This window comes from Mesocricetus auratus, unplaced genomic scaffold (genome assembly GCF_017639785.1).
Source record: "Mesocricetus auratus isolate SY011 unplaced genomic scaffold, BCM_Maur_2.0 Super-Scaffold_2245, whole genome shotgun sequence".
Lineage (NCBI taxonomy): Eukaryota > Metazoa > Chordata > Mammalia > Rodentia > Cricetidae > Mesocricetus > Mesocricetus auratus.
The window spans coordinates 7490572-7513163 of NW_024429180.1; positions in this window are offsets into that span (position 1 = coordinate 7490572).

The window sequence follows — 22592 nt, forward strand, 5'->3', positions numbered from 1 at the left end:
AACTTTTGACTGTTTGGGGGCTAAGAAGATCCGTTATGAGATATTACCGTTTCTCTGCATAAGAATTCCTGTGGGAAAATGAGTATAAAGAGCTCTGGATCCAAGAGATCTCAGTGATTTCATTTCTACCGGATCCAGTTCTCTCTCGTCATCAGATGCTAATTTCCTTGGGCTCTTTAAGTCCTTACCACCTTATTACCTTTGAAATAAATTACTTGGTTCTTGACTTGTTAATCCAGTTGTGGGCAGTAGCAAGTTAATTTGTCCCAGAAAAATTTGAAAATCACTAAGAGTTTGTGATTCATCTCTCTTGATGAGTACTTTCTGTGGTCCAGTTTTCTGTAAGCCTAACTTATATCCTGGATAATTGATATAATCTTCTCTTAATATTTTCTCAGGAGCAAGTTGTAATCCTTGAAAAAATTATCTTTACTTCATCAGACATTTTCCCCCCTAAGGTATCTGCATCTAAATCAAACAGAAAGATATCATCCTTGTAATGACAACTTTTAGATTGAGGAAATTATTGCAAATTGTTTCTAACAGCTATTGTATAAAGTATCAACACAGGATTGGGCTGTTTAACATCCTAGTGGAAGAATTTCACATTAATACCTTTGACTTAGTTGAGCAATACTGTATGTAGGCACTCTGACAGCACATTTTCCTTCACCCTGCTCTTGTAAGGGTATACTACTACTAATAATATAATGGTAATAATAGTAATAATAATAATAATAAAAACTGTCTTGTAAATCAATTACTTTAACAGACTGTCCCTTACATAATAAAGAAGGCAAGGGAATTCCAGGCTGCAAATATTACTATAAATATTATTTTATTATTACTTAACTCTGTCCTTAAGAGAATCCCGAGGTGTCTTACCAAATTCGATGACTTCTCCATTTGCCCACTGCTGGCGTTATTTTTCTGTCCACGTGGTTGTTCCCTGTGTTGGGCACCAGATGTTTGCCTTAGTGACTCAGCGGCTGCACCTGCTCCTGCCATTGGCTCAGCTGCTGGCTGCCACCTCTGCCCTGCTGGTGAGGCCATGGCTGCAAGTCCCGCTGCTGTGTTAGCCACCTCCATGTTGGGGCACACGCTGTCTTGACTTCTGTCTTTTTATTTTACCAGTAAATGCTCAACAAGCAGATGCTGGGGTGAAGTCTTGATAGGTCAGAGAAGCAGAGACAGACGCACGTTGACGTTTTTCCTCTGCCATCATCCCAGAAAGACAAGGGACTCTCTCCTGTGTGGTCTGAAATAAAATTCCTCCAACTGGATGTCCTTCCTTCTACTTCTGTAGCCCGCCCCACTCTCAACTCCTGACTTCCCCTCATTCCCTGTGCTTACTTTCAGTCAACCGGCTGCTTGCTCTGCCTCTTGACCTACGGTCGATTTCCTTTAAATAATGCAATCTCAGTATTCACCATTTGATCAAGCATCCTGCCACGAAACAGCTTTCTGCTCTATCAGTCCTACTGTGTGCCTGTCAGCTACCTGATCCACATTCTGTTTTAGGAGTTCCAAGAGAGAGGGGGGGGGCAAACTCAGCATTCTTTTGAGTAAAGTGTCTGGAAACTTCCAGCCTCAGCTCCATACACGGTCACTTGGAGAACAGTACACCCGGGTGTGATCCTTTACCAAAGAAAGAAAAGCATAGTGAATGGATATCAGGGACAAGGTAGTACTCTCTCTCTGCACATATCTTTTTCATCCATTTGGATAGTGACTTGCTTGAGGGCAGGGGAAAGCAACTAGCTTCACTTCAGCGTTTTGGTTTTTGGTTTTTGGGTTTTTTTTTGGCATACAAAGTAAAACAAGTATTTTCAGCAACTTGGTAAAGAAAATCGAATGGGTTCCAAATGCAAAGAGTTATGGGCCCAACGTTTTTCATTTCTAAGATTAGAGGAGACACAAAATGACAGCATGGAAATGCAGAACATGTTTTATGTTGAGTGAAGAGATGGATATGCGTGATCTCTATTCAACAGCGTTGCCAAGAGTAGGTTTTCTTCATGGTGTAAGCAGGGGCCAGAGGATCCCGCACACCAGATTGCTTTGAGCCAGGACACCAGGATTCAATTTAATAGAGTAGATTAACCTAAAATTTTCAAATTCAAAAGGCATTTGTGTACAAATAGTAATTCATAATGAGAAATCTGTAGTTTGCTTTCTATGCCTACAATATTTTTCATCTTGTTTTCTTTAGATGATAAATAATGTGAGGCATGGAAATATCCATTAGTAATTAAATAATCCTTGGTGAATAGAAGGATTGAATTGGATACCTTTGGGGACATGCTATAATTATGGTGGTGTCTACTTGCCAACCCTCTCACCCAGAAGTAAAATCTCTCTAGGGATGACAATGGGTACCCAGAATTTCTGTCTCTTTTGGGCAGAGAACTCTTCCTTTCTTACATGCTGACTTTTCTTGATTCCATACTCTGATTCAATACTCTGATTTTCATATATTCCTCAAATACCTTAACATTCATTTCTTTTTCCCCCATAACTGGCTGTATTTCTGTTCTTTGTTCCTTCTAATTGACTAAGAAATTTTGTTCTCTTCTCATAACTCCAGAAAGCCATCAGCAAGAATCTGACAACTTGAAGAAGATTCACTAACATTTCAAGTTTGGAAGATTTCCTGTTGATTCCTCCTTTCATCATGGCATTTGCACGAAACAAATTCCTGATAGGTACTCAAGCTTGTGAGTATATACTGCAAAGGACGCCTTGAGTTTTCTGGGGGAATTAGTTATCAGACGTAAAATGGTTTAGAAGAAGTATCTGGAGTGCATAGACGCCAGTGTTCTAGAAATCTTGAGGTGGAAAGGCTGGAAGAATAGAAAAAAATGGGTAATAGCATAATACAGCTCAGCTTGAGGTCAGTTTTCAGGAGCTCTGTTCCTTTTCAGACAGTTCTGGAAAACACTGGAATGTGTTCACATTCTCCTCCCTATACAGCTCTCTTCCCCTTCCTATCCTTCTATTTTACTTTGTTATGCCACGCGACTGTAAGTGAAGGTTTGCTGAAGCAACGGTTACTTAAAATGCAGCATTTCACTGGAAAGTGATGCAGCATGAAGAAGCGCTGTTTGTTACAACATAACAAACAGGCAGTGGAAACCTGTGGAATGAACCAAAGCAGACTCCCAGCCCTTTAAAACTAGAGCTGTTTGTGTAGAGAATAAAAATCACATTTGTGTCAGGTTTATGTTGCTGCAATGAAAATATCTGAGACAACGACTTGAGGGAGGATTTCTCTGACTTATTGGTTTTAAAGATTTGTGTCTCTCACCAATTGCTCTATTGCTACCTGTGTGGTAAAGCAGAAAGCACATTGTGGGAGAGAGTATCGAGTAGGGCTGCTTACCTCCTGGCAGCCAGGGGGGAGAAAAAGAGGAAGTGCTGGAGGAAATACAGACCTGCTTCCTGTAATGAGTCCTACCCTCCATAGTTCCTATTCTTCAGTAGTCTATTCAATTTTTCATCCCTCAATGGACATATCCAGTATTTCCCAATGATTTCCCAAGGGCTGGCCACAATGTGCTTAACATACACATTCACTTTGAGGAAATATTTTGCGTCTAAATTCTAACAATGATTGTTTTATGTGTTTTCATGAATACAGTACGATAGAAAAGATTTAATTATTGGCCTTTCTACTAAAGAAAAATGTTGTTGGAATTAAGTATGAAATAGGGAACTAAACGAGGATTGTGCAACTTAGCTCATACGAAGAAACAAACTTGTCTCTGGTGTTAGGTTGAGATCTCACACATGAAATTTGAGCAGAGGGCCAGTTGAGGAGAGCATTCTTTATGATTTAGTTTGTTACAGCACCATGAAGTTCATCTACTGTTTACGCCAGTGCTAGCCCTTTAAGATAGGCTCTTTCTCAGTTCTGAATAATTTCATCTAAAAAGACTTAAAAACACCACATCCTGCCTGAAAAATTGTCAATTAATTATTCATGATGTCTAACCAATAAGGAGTGGATGTTGTGACACTCCATGACTTCCAAATATATGAGTCAATTAAATAAGAGGATCAACAAGAGATATGAGAAAGACCATAAGGCCCTTATACCTCGCCATTTTGAACATGATAAGTGAGTAATTTGCAACATAGTGAAGGGAGTTGATTAGTGAAGGGCAAAGAAGCAGCATTCATCACTTGTTCTTTGTAGGGAGCTACTTAAAAAGATACAACTTAAAAATAATTATTCCTTGCTGATAGTGATATTTAATTCCCAACACCATACACTCAGACCTTATCCAGAAAATTATCAAGAAAGTCAGATTTGAATGAGATACAATCGTATCTAAGCGGATTTTATGATATTTGTTAAAAGGAACCACAGGTGAGAGAACTGGGGAAATTCTGTCATAGACCTTTTTTATTACTAAATCGACTTTTGATTGTGGAACTGTCTTTCCAAATTACATGTATGTATGTGTGTATGTTGATATATGCATATATTGACATTTTTTGTTTGTGAACATTCCATGCATTAGAAACCCTCCAAGCCTCCAAGCTTAGGACTCCCAGAGCATTATGAGCCATTGCTGAATTGCTCTTGTTTGCTACCCAGGGAAGGAACGTAAGTCTTAATTGATAAGGATACCTAGGCTTTTTCAGGATATAAGGAATAATTTGCTCAATATATCTCAGTTTAAAAGAGTGAGTAGATATGTAAATGGAGATAGTGGTGGGCAGGATTCTTCTGCCATATTAGTTAATAGACGTTTGATAAGACAATGTTTCTGCTTGTATGTTAGTCTCTGCTTTGAAGTCTTACTAATTAAAATCATAAGATGTCTATAGATAAAACACACCTTCCTGGGAAGGGGTGGCAAATTGTGAATTAGTGTGGGAAGACTGTTGTCTGGAATAGCCTGTCTAGGAGGCATGTGCAGAGAACCCATGATGAAAAAAATAGGATGGGGACAAAAAAAATTTCCTATGTCACATGAGTATGCATGAAGGCAGGCAAGCTGATTTTCTGTGCAAGTGAAAAAAAACAGAGGTAAAATGTCCCTGGGCTGGGAAGGTAAAGACTGGAAGCCAAGGCCCAGCATAGCTGTCAAGACATGGATCATGGAAGTAGGGAAGATCTCACAGGCTATGGTGCAGATAGCAGTATTAGCACCTCCCTGCCCTAATTTTAACTTACGTGCATGGGTTTGTGAGATAAGTTACTCATCTCCCTCCCTGCTATTTGTAGCATTTAAATGTTTGGTGAAATGTTTCCCTGTGCTGTGTCGGTTTTCTTTTTTTAAGAAGAGAGAAGACAACAAACATCCATGGATTTTCAGACACCTCAAGAGATAAAGGGAGGAAGGGCTGCCACATATCGAGTGGGAGTAAGCAAGTTGAGGTGACTTTCTGTTAGCTAGGAGAAGTAGGTTTTCTACAGAGAACCCAACCCTTCCAGGTCACTCTTCACCAAAGGGTTTCAGTGATTTCTGCTAACATGTGTGGTCTTCTCACTCTCACTGGATACTGAAAACTGTCATCTGCAGCAAGGAAACGCATCTGCAACAAAGAAATGTTCCTGTTTGTCAGAGTCATAATCTTCAGGGCAAAGTTCCAATAGTACATGTGCAACAGATGTCTGTTTCTTCCATGCTGGCGGCTGGTGCAGACCTTGTCTCTGCCATTGCAGACTCCATAGGGAGCATCAACTCTCTCCAGGATTAGTCCAGGAAAGGGTATTGTGACAGATTGAGGCTTTCAATCTTTAGCTCCTTTGCTGACTTTTCTCCACAGGGTCTTTTAGTAATTGTCAGCTCAGAGCCTGAGAAACATATACATCCCATCTGTCTTTCTCTCTGGCCTTGTTTGGCCTTTGAGAAAACTATTTATGGATGGAATAATTTCTCAACGCTAATAATAGGACTTAGGATGTGACTTGATTTCTTCTTTGTTTTGAGTCAGGAAAGAAAATTCAAATCATCTTTCTCTTCTTCCTAAGAAACAGATTCAATGGGAATTTTTTTAGATAATATTAATTTCATTCTTTCGATGTGTACAATTCAGGGTTTGGTGCACAGTCATGGAATCTTGCAATAGTAATCATTATAACAGTTTTCTAAACTTTCATTGGCCTCAAAAACAAGGTGAAGATAAGAAAAGCAAAGCAAAGCACACCTCTCACACCCATCAACAACCAACTTTCGCTCATTGTGGTGGCTGACAGCTTTATCCCTGCATCCAGGAGACAGTGGCAAGCAAGTATCTGTGTGCTCCTGGCCATCCAAGAATACAGAACAAGAACCTGGCTCAAAACAAAACAAAACAAACAACAGCAACAGCAAAAACAGTTAACAGTATTTCTCAAGGTCGTGTCAACCTTTAACACACACTTTTGTGTGTGTGTAAATTTGCTGGCTCTGGGCATTCCATAAAAATGAAATTTCATAATACATGACCATATATAACTGACTTATCTGGCACGGCCATTCACTGATCATCTGTAGTGGAGCACGTATATGTACTTCAATACTTTCTGTTGTCGAACACTATCTACATAGAATTGTGAATGCATTTTCCTTGAGTATATACCCAGAATGGAACTGCTATGACATTCAGCTGCTATGCCTAAGCTATGTAGCTGAAGAATCGTAGCACCCTGCTTTCTCAGGTGGATATATACCGTTTGCTCTTCTCAGTTTAAGAATTTGATGATCCTAATCTTTTTACATGTTTGCCAACGTCTGTTGTTTTCTACCCTTTCAGTAAGTGGAATCTGTCTTTTCCCAGTTCCCTGCAGTGGACATTGTTAAGACTCTTGCCGTTGGCTTACCTGCCCTTTATATACTTCCCTTAGAGGAAATCAAGTGGACCATTTGTCCATGTTTCACTTGGTTATGTATGTCATTATTGAGCCGTAAGAGTAAAATGTTCTGAATGTAAGTCCTTCATTACATCTGGTATTTTCAAACTTTCCTTCCATTCACTCTCTGTACAGTGTCATTTGAAACACAAAATGTTTGAAATGTCACTTCTTGTTAAATTCTTTTCGTTGCTCATGTTTTCATATTCTGTTTTTGGTTTTGAGCAAGAAATCAATATTATTGAAAGTTGAAAATGTATGAAAGCGGAGTTACATTTTCCATTGAAAAAATTATAGTTAATTTATTTTTATGTATGGATATGATCTGTTTTCAGCAAATTTGTGCAAGTGGCGTGATTATAAAATTCTGTTGATTGCGTACATGCACTCATTTTTGTTACTCTTTTTTTGTGTGTGTGAACCTAGCCTTTAATGGATGAGCCATCTCTCCAGCCCACTCTTACATTACTTTAGCTCTTAAAAAAATAGGCTTCTCTTTCAGACTATTAAGCAACACACGCACACACACACACTCACGCACACACACACACGCACAAATGCACGCACACACACACAGACACACACATACACATACACAAATGTGGAGTTAGTTTTTTTGTTGACCAACGACTTCTGAAAATGAGGTCTGCCCAAGAGTGTGGTTGATAAATCCAGTGACATATCATGGGAAAACACTAATTTTTGTCTTTGTTGGCATGTGTCAATTGCAAGTAGCTTTTCTGTTGGGAATGAAACCCCCTCATTTCTGGGACCCCATCTGGTGAGTCTACAGCTGTCTGGTTAGGATTCAGATCCTGCATCCTTCCCCTCATTGTAGACTTCCTCTGGCATGTATTCTTATGCCAGCACCACAGTGCCTTGGTTTTGTTTCTGCTGTAAATTTTAAAGTCAAGTAGAGAGGATCTTCCAAATTTGTTCTCTTTTTAAGACTGTTTGTTTATTCTGAGTCCCTTGTATTTGCATATGAATTTTATGACTCTCTTGTTATTTTCTCCAAAAATGCCAGCTGGGATTTTGATGGAGAATAAATTGGATATGTAGATGAATTCAAACATGATTGCCATTTAAACATCATTAAGTTTTCTGATGCAAAGATGTGGGATTTCTTTCCATTTATTTAGGTTGTCTTTATTTTTTAAAATATGATTTCATATTTAAGTTTTTTACATGTGAGTTTTGGTCTTTTTGACAGGTTGTAAATTACTTATTTTCTTAATTTCTCACGTTTTATAGTCCATTGCTAATATATGAGGATATAATTGTCTTTTATTCCTAAACAGGGTTCCAATCTTATGTCAGGATCTTATCTATTGGATGAATTTATTATTTTTCTTATTTTATTTTTTCCTCTTTTTATTTTAGAAGCACTCTTATTTACATATCAATCTCCCCATTCCCTCGACCTCCCATCTTCCCACACTCCCCATCGACACCCCTAGCCCACCTCCCACCCACTCCCCAGGGATAGTGAGGCCCTCCACGGGGGATCATCAAAGTCCATCACATCATTTGGGGGAGGGCCTAGGCCCTCTTTCTTGTATCTGGGCTGCTATAATATTCCTCCCTTTGAGAATGGGCTCCCAAAGTCCATTTGTGCACTAGGGATAAACCCTGGCTCCGCTGTCCCATAGACTGTCTTGGCCTCCTAGCTGGCACCCACATTCAGAGGGATTGGTTCGGTCCAATGCTGGTTCCCTAAGTCTGATCAACTCTTTCTGCAGGTTTCTCCAGCACAGTCTTGGCTCCTTTGCCTCTTCATAACTGGATTCCAGGAGTATGGCTCAGTGTTTAGCTGTGGGTGCCTGCTTCTTATGTGCAATATAGAGATGGTATTATTCCAAGCTTTTGTTCCTTTCTGCTGTTTTAATGCCTATTTTTCTTTTATTTAAATTATGAGAATCTCCAATACAATGTTTAATAATAGCACAGATGCCATGTTTCTTTGCCTGGACACTTTTAGTCATCTTACCCAACAAGCAGGTGTGATGCTTCATGATTACATGTATGTGTTTTGTGTTTGTGTGTACGTTTATGTTTATGTGCGCATGTGTGTCCATTATATATGTGTATGTGGTCTTCAGATTAAGGCAGTTTTATTTAGCACAGCACTCCTGAGTATCGGTTTCTTTTCATGGATACTTGGTAAGTATTTGTTGTTATTCTTTGTTTAACAGGACTGGAATTCATATCTCTGGCAACTCTTGGGTTCTGTGGAGTTTCCTGAGCATTCTGTCAGGATGCAGAGTGACAGCATCAGGCAGCTGCTCAAATCTCCCTGGGTTTGCTCTTCCATCCCGGTGACCTCGAGAAACGGGGGATGCTGAACAATCAGCAGCAGTCGGTATGCCAGATGCTGCTGCTTCACATCCCCCCCTTTTTTTATAATTTTTAAATTTAAATTAGAAACAAGCTTGCTTCACATGTCAATCCCAGCTCCCTCTTCCTTCCCTCCTCCCCCGCCCCCCTATCCCCGATCTGCTCCCCAAGGAGGGTGAGGTCCACCATGGGACAGCTTCAAAGTCTGTCATATCATCCAAGGTAGGGTCTAGGTCCTCCCACATGAGTTCAGGCTAAGAGAGCATCCCTCTCTCCAAAAGTCCATTCAGATGCCAGGGATCAATACTGATCTAATACCCAAGTCCCCATAGATTGCCTAGGTCTCCTCACTGACACCCACAATCAGGGGGTCTGGGTCAGTCCCATGATGGCCTCTCAGCTATCAGTCTGGGGTCCATGAGCTCCCCCTTGTTCAGGTCAGCTGTTTCTGTGGGTTTCACCAGCCCAGTCTTGACCCCTTTGCTCATCACTCCTTCTTCTCTGCAACTCATTTCCAGGAGTTCAGTTTAGTGGTTTGCTGTGGGGGTCTGCCTCTGCTTCCATTAGCCAATGGCTGAAGGCTCTAGGATGGCATATAAGGTAGTCATCAATCTCATTGTCGGGAGAGGGCATTTAAGGTAGCCTCTCCAATATTGCTTAGACTGCCAGTTTGTATCTTCCTTGTAGATCACTGAAAATATCACTAGTGCAAGATCGGTTCTCAAACGTAAAATGGCTCCCTCTATTATGGTATCTCTCATCCTGGTCTCCTCGATTCTTCCCCAAACTCAACCTTCCTACTCCCCCATGTTATCCTCTCTTTTCTTCTTTTCTCCCTCTCTTTTTCTCAGCTCCTTCTCCCCTCTCCTTCACCCATGCTCCAATCCCCTCAGGACATCCCTTCTCTGGGTACCATGCATATCTCCCTTAGGGTCCTCCCTGTTTCCCAGACTCTCTGGCAGTGGGATTATAGGCAGGCCTTCCACTGCTTCTTGTCTAAAATACGAGTGAGTACAAACCATGTTTGTCTTTTTGTCACTGGGTTACCTCACTCAGGGTGGTTTTTTCCTAGTGCCATTCATTTGCCTGCAAATTTCAAGATTCTATTGATTTTCTTTTTCAGTTGAGTACATTGTATAAATGTACCACATTTTCTCTATCCACTCTTCAGTTGAGGGGCATCTAGGTTGCTTCCAGGTTCTGGCTATTACAAATAATGCTATTATGAACATAGTTGAACAGTTGTCTTTATTTTATGAACACTCCTCCACTGCTGGTGGGAGTACCGACTCATACAGCCTCTTTGGAAATCAGTATGGAGATTCCTCAGGAAAATGGGAATTAATATACCACTAGACCCAGCAATTCCACTCTTAGGCATTTATCCAAATGAGGCAGGTTCATACAACAAGGGCATCTGCTCCACTATGTTCATAGCAGCATTGTTTGTAATAGCCAGAACCTGGAAGCAACCTAGATGCCCCTCAACTGAAGAGTGGATAGAGAAAATGTGGTACATTTACACAATGGAGTATTACTCAGCAGAAAAAAACAATGGAATCTTGAAATTCGCAGGGAAATGGATAGCACTGGAAGAAACCATCCTGAGTGAGGTAACCCAGTCGCAAAAAGACAAACATGGTATGTACTCACTCATATATGGATTTTAGACATGGATCAAGATAGTGCCAGTTTGCACTTCCACTGATAGAGAGTCTGGGAAACAGGAAAGAACCTAAAAGATACGCATATATGCATAGTACCCAAGAGAAGAGGATGGAGACAAGATCCCCTGAATGGATGGGGAACACGGCGAGGGGTGGGGGGGAGTGGACCTGGGAAGAATAGAGGGGGTAGGGGTAAAAAGGAAGGGAGTTGGTCATGGGGGAACAGGAAGTTGAGGGGGTGGGGGTAGAATAGGGGGAAGAGGGAATCATAGGATCGAATACAGATCAGGCACCAGGGTGACCTCGAGTGATCTAAAGGTATAACATCAATTGGTAAGCTAAGCATTAGTGGAGGGACCACCTCGAATGCCCATTCCTGATAATGAACTTGATGTCTATAACCATCCGGGAGCCTTCATCCTGTGACTGATGGAAGCAGAGGCAAACACACAACTAATCACTGAACTGAACCCAAGAAACCCAGTGACAGAGAGAGAGGAGTGATGAGCAAATTGGCAAAGAATGGGCTGGCAAAACCAGCAGAGACAGCTGATCTGAACAGGGGAGTGCTCTTGGACCCCAGACCGACAGTGGGGAGGCCAGAATGGGACTGATCTGGACCCCCCAAATGTGAGTGTCAGTAAGAAGGCCTGGGCAACCTATGGGGCCCTGAGCTGTGGATCAGTGTCTATCCCTGGTATACAAACTGTCTTCATGTGCCTATAGCACAAAGAGAGATGCTCTCTCAGCCTGGACTCTTAGGGGAGTGCCTTGACCCTACCAAGAGTAAAATGACAGACTCTAGATATCCCCTATGTGGAAGGATTTGGCAATAGGGTGGGAGGGAGGGGGGGAAGGGGAGTGCGGGAAGAGGGGAGGGAGAGGGAACTGGGATTGTCATGTAAAACAAGCTATTTAAAATGAAAATAAAAAAATTAAAAAAAAGAAAAATAAATAAAAGTAAAAGAAATAGTGTAATAATAGATAAATAAATACGCCACATAAAGATGGAAAATACACAGAGAGTCTGGATACTGTATGCTATTATGTTTTTCAGTTATTTAATTGCTAAGGAAGGAACAACTGCTAAAGTACACTTGATTATAAATGCTGCTGAATTAATTCAATTTATATCTTTTGAAAATGCCTTGACTTCAAAATTTAAGTATAAGGATATGTTACTTGGAAAAGGAGTTTTTATTTATGTTTCTACAGAAAATGAAAAGCTGAGGATTCCTTCCAGGCTTCTGTGGTTTGATTAACCAAGACTCCTGGAAGCAGTGGGCCAGGTGTTCCAACAATCGAAACAGCTAAGATGATGTAGTCTTACAGACCCCGAAAATAAGGACTTATACAGGTTTCTGAGTTTTGTCATGATCCCCATGGCATGAACAGCGTCCCCTTCCAGCACGAAGCAGTTTGGAATGAGCGACGTCCTAATTCCCATCTTGTTTATAAATCTTTGTTTTCATTTAAATCGGTTGTTTATAATTGGCTAATGATCACAGCCAATCTCTTTTAATGGTAAAAAGGGGAATTATGATATGGGTATGGTTTTTCATTTATTGATACTAATTCAAGGTCAATTTTGTGATGTGTATATTTCTCCTCTTGATTAAGTATTGTGCTTATACTGATCTTTTAAAACATAATGCATAATTGAATACAGACTATAGATAGTTACTTATAATAGAATTTATAGTTAGGTAAGTTAGGTTTTCTAGATATACAGAAACATATTTGAGATAGATAAACCGTATTCAAACCTCTCAAAGACCTTCAGAAAATGGCATTTAAAATGGTTTAGGGTTTTTTTGACAATGAGAAATGTCTGCTCCTGGCAGCACCAATTACATCTGAGAGGAAGATGGGCATCGAAGAAACTTGTTATGAAGTTTGCTTTCAACATGGCAAGATTAGCCATTTGGGCAAGAAACTGCTCTTGCCTGTACTGCTTGACTGTTGTTGTATAATCTGGACATGCAGGACCCACAGGAAAGTGACTGCTGAACTCAGTCTTACAGGGTTCCTGCTTCATGGAAGAGTCTACGAGACTTTCTGCAGGACACAGAAAAATGACTAACAGACTGCCAATGCATATGGACAGTTTGAAATTTCCTGCGTTGCTGAGAAGTGTTCTAGACACATTGTGGCCTATGGGCTGAAGATGGATGCCCCAACATTACAGAGGAACTTTGGGTGACTGTCCAGGCAGTAAGATATCTCTGTCAATCCTAGTGTTTATATATTATCCTTCTGTGTTCTTTGATGGAGTTGAAGATAGATAGTTATAATTATAGTTTTCCTTAGTTATGATAAAAGATAACTACATATAGAACTTTGGAATCACAAGATTTCTTTAAATCTTGCTGAATGTTGTAGACAAAATATTGTAACTATGTTCTTACTTGATAACTGTTCTGTTATATATAATTTGACTATGTTAAAGACCTTTCTTTTTGTTTAGACAGAAAAGAGATGTTGGTAAGTCCTGTGTATATGTCAATAAAGCACTGTTGGCCAATAGGGAACCAAGATAGGTGGGACTAGGAGTCCAGGAGGACTCTGGGAAGGAGACACACAGAGAGTCGAGATGTAACGCCATGGGGTAGGAAGCCCGGAAACTTCTCCGGTAAGAGACATACTTAGATTAACAATTATGGGGTAATTACTTAAGTCAGAGCTAGCCAGTAAGAAACAAGCAAGGCCAACAGCTTCATAATTAATATAGCCTCCTGTGTGTTTATTTGGGACTGATGCGGCTCTAGAACCAGGCTGGCGGGAAGGCTTCTCTCAAGGAAAAGGCTTCCCTTTACAGTTTATGCCTGTTGTAAAGGGTGATGTTTTTCTGATTACTTTCTCAGCACATTTATTGTCCATATATTGTAGGGCTACCGATTTTTTTGAGTTTAACTTGTATCCTGCTACTTTGCTGAATGAATTTATCACCTGTAGGAGTTCCCTGTTAGAATTCTTTGTGTCACATAGACTATCATATCATCTGCAAATAAAATTTGACTTCTTCCTTTCAAATTTGCATTCCCTTGATCTCCTTTTGTTGTCTTATTGCTCCAGCAAGAACTTCATGTATAATATTGAAGAGATATGGAGAGAGGGAACAACCTTTTCTTGTTCCTGATTTTGATTTTAGAGGAATCTCCTTGAGTTTCTCTCCATTTATTTTGATGTTGACTGTCTGTTTGCTGTTTAATGCCTTTATTAGGTTTAGGTACGTTCCCGTTATTCTGGATCTCTCCAAGACCTTTAGGATGAAGGGGTGTTGGATTTGTTGAAGACTTTTTTGGCATCTAGTGAAATGATCATGTGATTTTTGTTTCTCAGCTTGTTTATATGGTGGATTACATTGATGGAATTTTGTATGTTGAACCATCTTGCACCGGTGGTATGAAACATACTTGATCATGGTGTTTGATTTTTCTGATGTGATTTTGGATTTGATTTGCCAGTATTTTTTTAAACACTTTTTTAAATTATATATTTAAATTAGAAACAAGGTTGCTTCCCATGTCAGTCCCAACTCCCTCTCCTTCCTCTCCATGCTCACTTTTTCCCGCCAGCCCCCCAATCCCAAACCATTCCCCACTCTGTTCCCCGGGGAGGGTAAGGTCCTCCATGGGGGATCTCTAGAATCTGTTATTTCGTTCCTGGGAGGGCCTAAGCCCTCCCCCAAGTGTCCAGATTTAGAGAGCATCCCTCATTGTGGGATAAGTGCCCAGAATCCTTATATACTGATCTACTACCCCAAGCCTCATAGATTGCCTAGGTCTCTTCACTAACACCCACATTCAGGGGGGCTGGATCAGTCCCATGCTGGCCCCTCAGCCCATCAGTTTGGGTTCCATGATCTCCCATTTGTTCAGGTCAGCTGTTTCTCTGGGTTTCACCAGCCCAGTCTTGACCCCTTTTCTCATCACTCCTCCCTCTCTGTCACTGGGTTCCACGAGTTCAGTTCAGTGTTTGGCTGTGGGTGTCTGCCTCTGCTTCCATCTGTCACTGGATGGAGATTCTAGGATGGTATATAAGATAGTCATTAAAATTTTTATTTATGTTACAAACAATATTGTTTCACATGTCAATCCCAGCTCCCTCTTCCTCCACTCCTCCCCCGCCCTTCCCCCAGGTCCCCCAGGCCCCCACCCAATTTTAACTCCAATCACCAAGGAAGGAGAGGCCCTCCATGGTGGGTCTCCAGTAACTGTCATTTCATACAAGGCAGGGCCTAGGCCCTCCCCAAAGAGTCCAGGCTGAGAGAGCATCCCATATTGTGGCACAGGCACTCAAAGTCTATTTGTATGCCAGTAATAAATACTACCCAAGTTCCCATAGATTACCTAGGCCTCCCGACATTCAGGGGGTTTGGGTCAGTCCCATGCTTTCTACACAGTCATCAATCTGGAATCCAAGAGCTCCCCCTTGTTCAGGTCGACTGTTTCTGTGGGTTAATCCACCCCAGTCTTTTTGTTTTTTTGTTTTTTTGTTTGTTTTTTGTTTTTTGAGACATGGTTTCTCTGTATTGTTTTGAAGGTTGTTCTGGAACTTTCTCTGTAGACCAGGCTGGCCTCAAACTCACAGAGATCTGCCTGCCTTTGCCTCCTGAGTGCTCGGATTAAAGGCGTGTGCCGCCATCGCTCGGCTAAGCAGCCCAATCTTAACTCTTTTGCCCATTAGTTCTCTCTGATACTGGATTCTAGTTCAGTTCAGTGTTTGTCTGTGGGTATCTGCCTCTGCTTTCATCCGTCACTGGATGAAGTTTCTCTTTCCTAGACTCTCTGACAGTGGGATTGTATGCTGGCACTCCCCTGATTAATTTCTAAAATCCATAAATAAGTGAGTACATACCATGCTTCTCTTTTTGTGACTGGGTTACCTCACCAGGGAGGGACATTTAAGGTAGTCTCTCCACTATTGCTTAGTTTGCCAGTTGGTGTCATTCTTGTAGATATCTGGAAATCTCATTAGTGCCAGATCTACCCGCAAACCTAGAATTACTCACTCTATTATGGTTTTGAGTATTTTTACATCAATGTTCATGAAGGAGATGGGTCTATAGTTCCCTATCTTAGTTGTGTCTTTGTGTGGTTTGGGTACTAAGGTAATTGTAGCCTCTTAAATAGAGTTTGGCAGTGATCCTTCTGCTACTATTGTGTAGAACAATTTGAAGAGTATTGGTATTATTCCTTCTTTGAAATTCTGGTAGAATTTCACACTGAAACCATCTGGCCCTGGACTTTTTCTGGTTGGAAGACTTTTAATTGCTGCTTCTATTTCTTTAGGGGTTATAGGTCTATTTAAATTGCTTATCTGTTTTTATTTAATTTCGTTAAGTGATATCTATACAGAAAATCGTCATTTCCTTTAAATTTTCCAATTTTGTCAAAGTGTGACCTGATGATTCTCTGTATTTCCCCAGTGTCTGTTAGTCTGTTATTATGTCCCCCTTTTTGTTTCTGATTTTGTTAATTTTCATGTTCTCTCTATGCCTTTTGGTTAGCATTGATAAAGGTTTGTCTATCTTGTTGATTCTCCCCCCCCAAAAAAACAACAATCTTTTGTTTCATTGACTCTTTGTATTGTTTACTTTGTTTCTATTTTATTGGTTTCAGCTCTCACTTTAATTATTTCCTGGCATCTACACCTTCTGAATGAGTTTGCTTCTTTTTGTTCTAGAGCTTTTAGGTGTTCTGTTAATTCTCTAGTGTGGCTATTCTCCAGTTTCTTCGTGTGGGCTATGAACTTTCCTCCTAGAACTGCTTTCAGAAAGTCCCATAGGTTTGTGTATGTTATGCCTTAATTTCATAGAATTCTAGAGAGTCTTTTATTAATTTCTTTATTTCTTTTTTTATCATTTTTTAATTTTAAATAGCTTGTTTTACAGGTCAATCCCAGTTCCCTCTCCCTCCCCTCCTCCTGCACTCCCCTTTCCCCCCTCCCACCCAATTGCCAAATCCTTCCACATAGGGGATATCAGAGTCTGTCATTTTAGTCTGGGTAGGGTCCAGGCACTCCCCTAAGAGTCCAGGCTGAGAGAGCATCCCTCTTTGTGCTATAGGCACATGAAGACTGTTTGTATATCAGGGATAGACACTGATCCACAGCTCAGGGCGCCATAGGTTGCCCAGGCCTTCTCGCTGACACATTTGGGGGGTCCAGATCAGTCCCATTCTGGCCTCCCCACTGTCAGTCTGGGGTCCAAGAGCTCTCCCCTGTTCAGATCAGCTGTCTCTGCTGGTTTTGCCAGCCCATTCTTTGCCAATTTGCTCATCACTCCTCTCTCTCTGTCACTGGGTTTCTTGGGTTCAGTTCAGTGATTAATTGTGTGTTTGCCTCTGCTTCCATCAGTCACAGGATGAAGGCTCCAGGATGGTTATAGACATCAAGTTCATTATCAGGAATGGGCATTCGAGGTGGTCTCTCCACTATTGCTTAGCTTGCCAATTGGTGTTATCCCTTTAGATCACTCCAGGTCACTCTGGTGCCTGATCTGTATTCGATCCTATGATTCCCTCTTCCCCCTATTCTACCCCCACCCCCTCAACTTCCTTTTCCCCCATGACCAACTCTCTTCCTCTTCACCCCCTCTCTTCTTCCCAGGTCCCACTTCCCCCCACCCCTCGCCATGTTCCCCATCCATTCAGGGGATATTGTCTCCATCCTCTTCTCTTGGGTACTATGCATATATGCGTATCTTTTAGGTTCTTTCCTGTTTCCCAGACTCTCTATCAGTGGAAGTGCAAACTGGCACTATCTTGATCCATGTCTAAAATCCATATATGAGTGAGTACATACCATGTTTGTCTTTTTGCGACTGGGTTACCTCACTCAGGATGGTTTCTTCCAGTGCTATCCATTTCCCTGCGAATTTCAAGATTCCATTGTTTTTTTCTGCTGAGTAATACTCCATTGTGTAAATGTACCACATTTTCTCTATCCACTCTTCAGTTGAGGGGCATCTAGGTTGCTTCCAGGTTCTGGCTATTACAAATAATGCTGCGATGAACATAGTGGAGCAGATGCCCTTGTTGTATGAATTTGCCTCATCTGGATAAATGCCTAAGAGTGGAATTGCTGGGTCTAGTGGTATATTAATTCCCATTTTCCTGAGGAATCTCCATACTGATTTCCAAAGAGGCTGTATGAGTCGGCACTCCCACCAGCAGTGGAGGAGTGTTCCTCTCTCTCCACATCCTCTCCAGCATAAATTGTCTTCGGTGTTTTTGATTTTAGCCATTCTGACAGGAGTAAGATGGTATCTCAGAGTTGTTTTGATTTGCATTTCCCTGATGGCTAAGGATGTTGAGCACTTTCTTAAGTGTCTCTTGGCCATTTTAGCCTCCTCTACTGAGAATTCTCTATTTAGCTCTGTACCCCACCTTTTAATTGGATCCTTTGGTGTTTTGGAGACTTGTTTCTTGAGTTCTTTGTAAATTTTGGAGATTAGTCCTCTGTCAGATGTAGGGTTAGTGAATATCTTTTCCCATTCTGTGGCCTGCCTTTTTGTCTTTTTGACTGTGTCCTTTGCCTTACAGAAGCTTTTTAGTTTCAGAAGGTCCCATTTGTTAATTGTCGATCTCAGTGCCTGTGCCACTGGTGTTATGTTTAGGAAGTGGTCTCCTGTACCAACTTGTTGAAGAGTATCTCCCACTTTCTCTTCTAAAAGTTTCAGTGTGGCTGGATTTATGTTGAGATCTTTGATCCATTTGGACTTAAGTTTTGTACAAGGCGATAAACATGGATCTATCTGCAGTCTTCTGCATACCAGTACCCAGTTATGCCAGCACCACTTGTTGAAGATGCTTTCTTTTTTCCATTGTACATTTTTAGCTTCTTTGTCAAAAATCCAGTGTTCATAGCTGTGTGGGTTAAAATTAGAGCTTTCAATTCGGTTCCATTGGTCTACCTGCCTATTTTTGTGCCAATACCAAGCTGTTTTCAGGACTATAGCTCTATAATAGAGCTTGAAATCAGGTATGGTGATGCCTCCTGAAGTTCCTTTATTGTATAGGGATGTTTCAGCTATCCTGGGCCTTTTGTTTTTCCATATAAAGTTGATTAATGTTCTTTCCAGGTCCTTGAAGAATTATGATGGAATTTTGATAGGGATTGCATTGAATCTGTAGACTGCTTTTGGCAAGATTGCCATTTTTATTATGTTGATCCTACCAATTCAAGAGCATGGGAGATCTTTCCATTTTCTGGTATCTTCTTTGATTTCTTTCTTTAGAGACACAAAGTTCTTGATATACAGGTCTTTCACTTCCTTGGTTAACATTATCCCCAGATATTTGATGCTGTTTTTGGTTATTGTATAGGGTGATGTTTCTCTGATTTCTTTCTCAGTCACTTCATCATCTGTATATAATAGGGCCACTGACTTTTTTGAGTTTACCTTGTATCCTGCCACATTGCTGAAGGTGTTTATCAGCTCTAGGAGTAAACTTGCGGAGTTTTTTGGGTCACTTATGTAAACTATCATATCATCTGCAAATAGTGAAAGTTTGACTTCTTCTTTTCCTATTTGTATCCCCTTTATCTCCTTTTGTTGTCTTATTGCTGTAGCTAGAACTTCAAGTACAATATTGAAGAGATATGGAGAGAGTGGACAGCTTTGTCTTGTTCCTGATTTTAGAGGAATTGCTTTGAGTTTCTCTCCATTTAGTTTGATGTTAGCTGTTGGTTTACTGTATATTGCTTTTATTATATTCAGGTACATTCCTGTTATCCCTGATCTCTCTAGGACCTTTATCATGAAGGGGTGCTGGATTTTGTCAAAGGCTTTTTCTGCATCTAGTGAGATGATCATGTGGTTTTTCTTTCGCAGATTGTTAATATAGTGGATTATATTGATAGATTTTCTAATGTTGAACCATCCCTGCATTCCTGGGATGAAGCCTACTTGATCATGGTGGATGATTTTTCTGATGTGTTCTTGAATCCGGTTTGCAAGTATTTATTGAGTATTTTTGCATCAATGTTCATGAGGGAAATTGGTTTATAGTTCTCTTTCTTAGTTGTGTCTTTGTGTGGCTTGGGTATTAAGGTAATTGTAGCCTCATAGAAAGAGTTTGGCAGTGAGCCTCCTGCTTCTATTGTATGGAATACTTTGAGGAGTATTGGAATTAGCTCTTCTTTGAATTTTTGGTAGAATTCTGCACTGAAGCCATCTGGGCCTGGGCTTTTTTTATTTGGGAGACTTTTGATGACTGCTTCTATTTCTTTAGGGGTTATAGGTCTGTTTAGATTGTTTATCTGTTCTTGATTTAGTTTTGGCAAGTGATATCTATCCAGGAAATTGTCCATTTCCTTTAAATTTTCAAATTTTGTGGAGTACAGATTTTCAAAGTATGTCCTGATGATTCTCTGGATTTCCTCAGAGTCTGTTGTTATGTCCCCTTTTTCATCCCTGATTTTGTTAATTAGCATGCTCTCCCTCTGTCTTTTGGTTAGTTTGGACAGAGGTTAATCTATTTTGTTGATTTTCTCAAAGAACCAACTCTTTGTTTCATTGATTTTTCTCAGTGTTTTTCTGGTTTCTACTTGATTGATTTCAGCCCTCAATTTGATTATTTCCTGGTGTCTGCTCCTCCTGGGGGAGTTTGCTTCTTTTTGTTATAGAACATTCAGCTGTGCTATTAATTCTCTAGTATGACTGTTCTCCAGTTTTTTCATGTGGGCACTTAGTGCTAGAAACTTTCCTCTCAGCACTGCTTTCAAAGTGTCCCATAAGTTTGTGTATGTTGTGTCTTCATTCTCATTGAAATCGTGGAAGTCTTTAATTTCTTTTTTATTTCTTCCTTTACCCAGGGATTGTGCAATTGTGCATTGTTCAATCTCCATGAGTTTGTAGGGTTTCTGCGATTTGTGTTATTGTTGAATTCTAATGTTAATGCATGGTGGTCTGATAAGATGCAGGGGGTTATTCCAATTTTTTTGTATCTGTGGAGATTTTCTATGTTTCCTATTATGTGGTCAATTTTAGAGGTTCCATGTGGTGCCGAGAAGAAGGTATATCCCTTTTTATTTGAGTGGAATGTTCTATAGATGTCTGTTAAACCCAGTTGGGTCATAACTTCTATTAGTTCTTTGGTCTCTTTGTTAAGTTTCTGTCTGGAGGTCCTGTCTAGCAGTGAGAACGGAGTGTTGAAGTCTCCTACTATTAGTGTGTGAGATTTTATGTGCATTTTGAGCTTTAGTAATGTTTCTTTCACGAATGTAGGTGCCTTTGTATTTGCGGCGTAGATGTTTAAAATTGAGACTTCGTCTTGTTGTATTTTTCCTTTGATGAATATGAAGTGTCCTTCTTCATCTCTTTTCATTGATTTTAATTTGAAGTCTAATTTGTTAGATATTAGGATTGCTACACCCGCTTGTTTCTTGGGACCGTTTGATTGGAAGATCTTTTCCCAACCCTTTACTCTGAGATAACGTCTGTCTTTGATGTTGAGATGTGTTTCTTGTATGCAGCAGAAGGAAGGGTTCTGTCTTCGTATCCATTCTGCTAGTCTGTGTCTTTTTATAGGCAAGTTGAGTCCGTTGACATTGAGGGATATTAATGACCATTGATTGGTGATCCTTGCTTGTGCTTGATTTATTGTTAGTGAAGTTATTTTGTGTAGTTTCTCCTCCCTTTTTCTTTTGGTGTTTTGTAAAGTGTGATTATATATTGCCTGTGTCTTTGTGAATGTAGTTATCTTCTTTGGCTCTAGGTTTTCCTTCTAGCATTTTCTGTAGAGCTGGATTCATGGATACGTATTGTTTAAATCTGGCTTTGTCATGGAATATTTTGTTTTCTCCATCTATGGTAATTGAGAGCTTTGCTGGATATAGTAGTCTGGGCTGGCATCCTTGTTCCCTTAGCATTTGTAGGACATCTGTCCAGGATCTTCTGGCTTTCATCGTTTCCATTGAGAAGTCAGGTATAATTCGGATAGGTCTGCCTTTGTATGTTACTTGGCCTTTTTCTTTAGCTGCTCTTAATATTTTCTTTACTCTGTAGGTTTGATGTTTTGATTATTATATGGCGAGGTGACTTCTTTTTCTGGTCGAGCCTATTTGGTGTTCTGTAAGATTCTTGTACTTTCATAGGCATATCTTTCTTTAGGTTAGGGAAGTTTTCTTCTATGAATTTCTTGAATATGTTTTCTGTACCTTTAAGTTGAATTTCTTCACCTTCTTCTATACCTATTATTCTCAGGTTTGGCTTCTTCACGGTGTCCCATATTTCCTAGATATTTTGTGTTAAGGATTTGTTGGTTTTGAGATTTTCTTTGGTTGACGACTCTATATCCTCTAATGAGTCTTCAACACCTGAGATTCTCTCTTCTATCTCTTGTATTCTATTGGTGATACTTGCATCTGTAGTTCCTGATCGTTTACCCAGCTTTTCTATTTCCAGCATCCCTTCAATCTGTGTTTTCTTTATCGTTTCTATTTCAGCTTTCAATCCTTCAACTGTTTGAGTTGTTTCCTTCATTTTTTTTGGTTATTCTTTCTTGGTTCTCTTTAGATTCTTTGAGAGATTTGTTTATTTCTTGAATTTTTCTCCCATTTCATGGATTTTTTGTTTGTTTTTTCTTCTATTTCTTTAAGGGATTTCCTCGTTTCTTCTTTGAGGGTCTCCATCATCTTCATGAAATAATTTTTAAGGTCTGTCTCCTCTTCTTCGTCTATGTAGTGCTTTTCGGGTCTTGCTGGTGTTGGATCCCTGGATTCTGGTGGGGTCA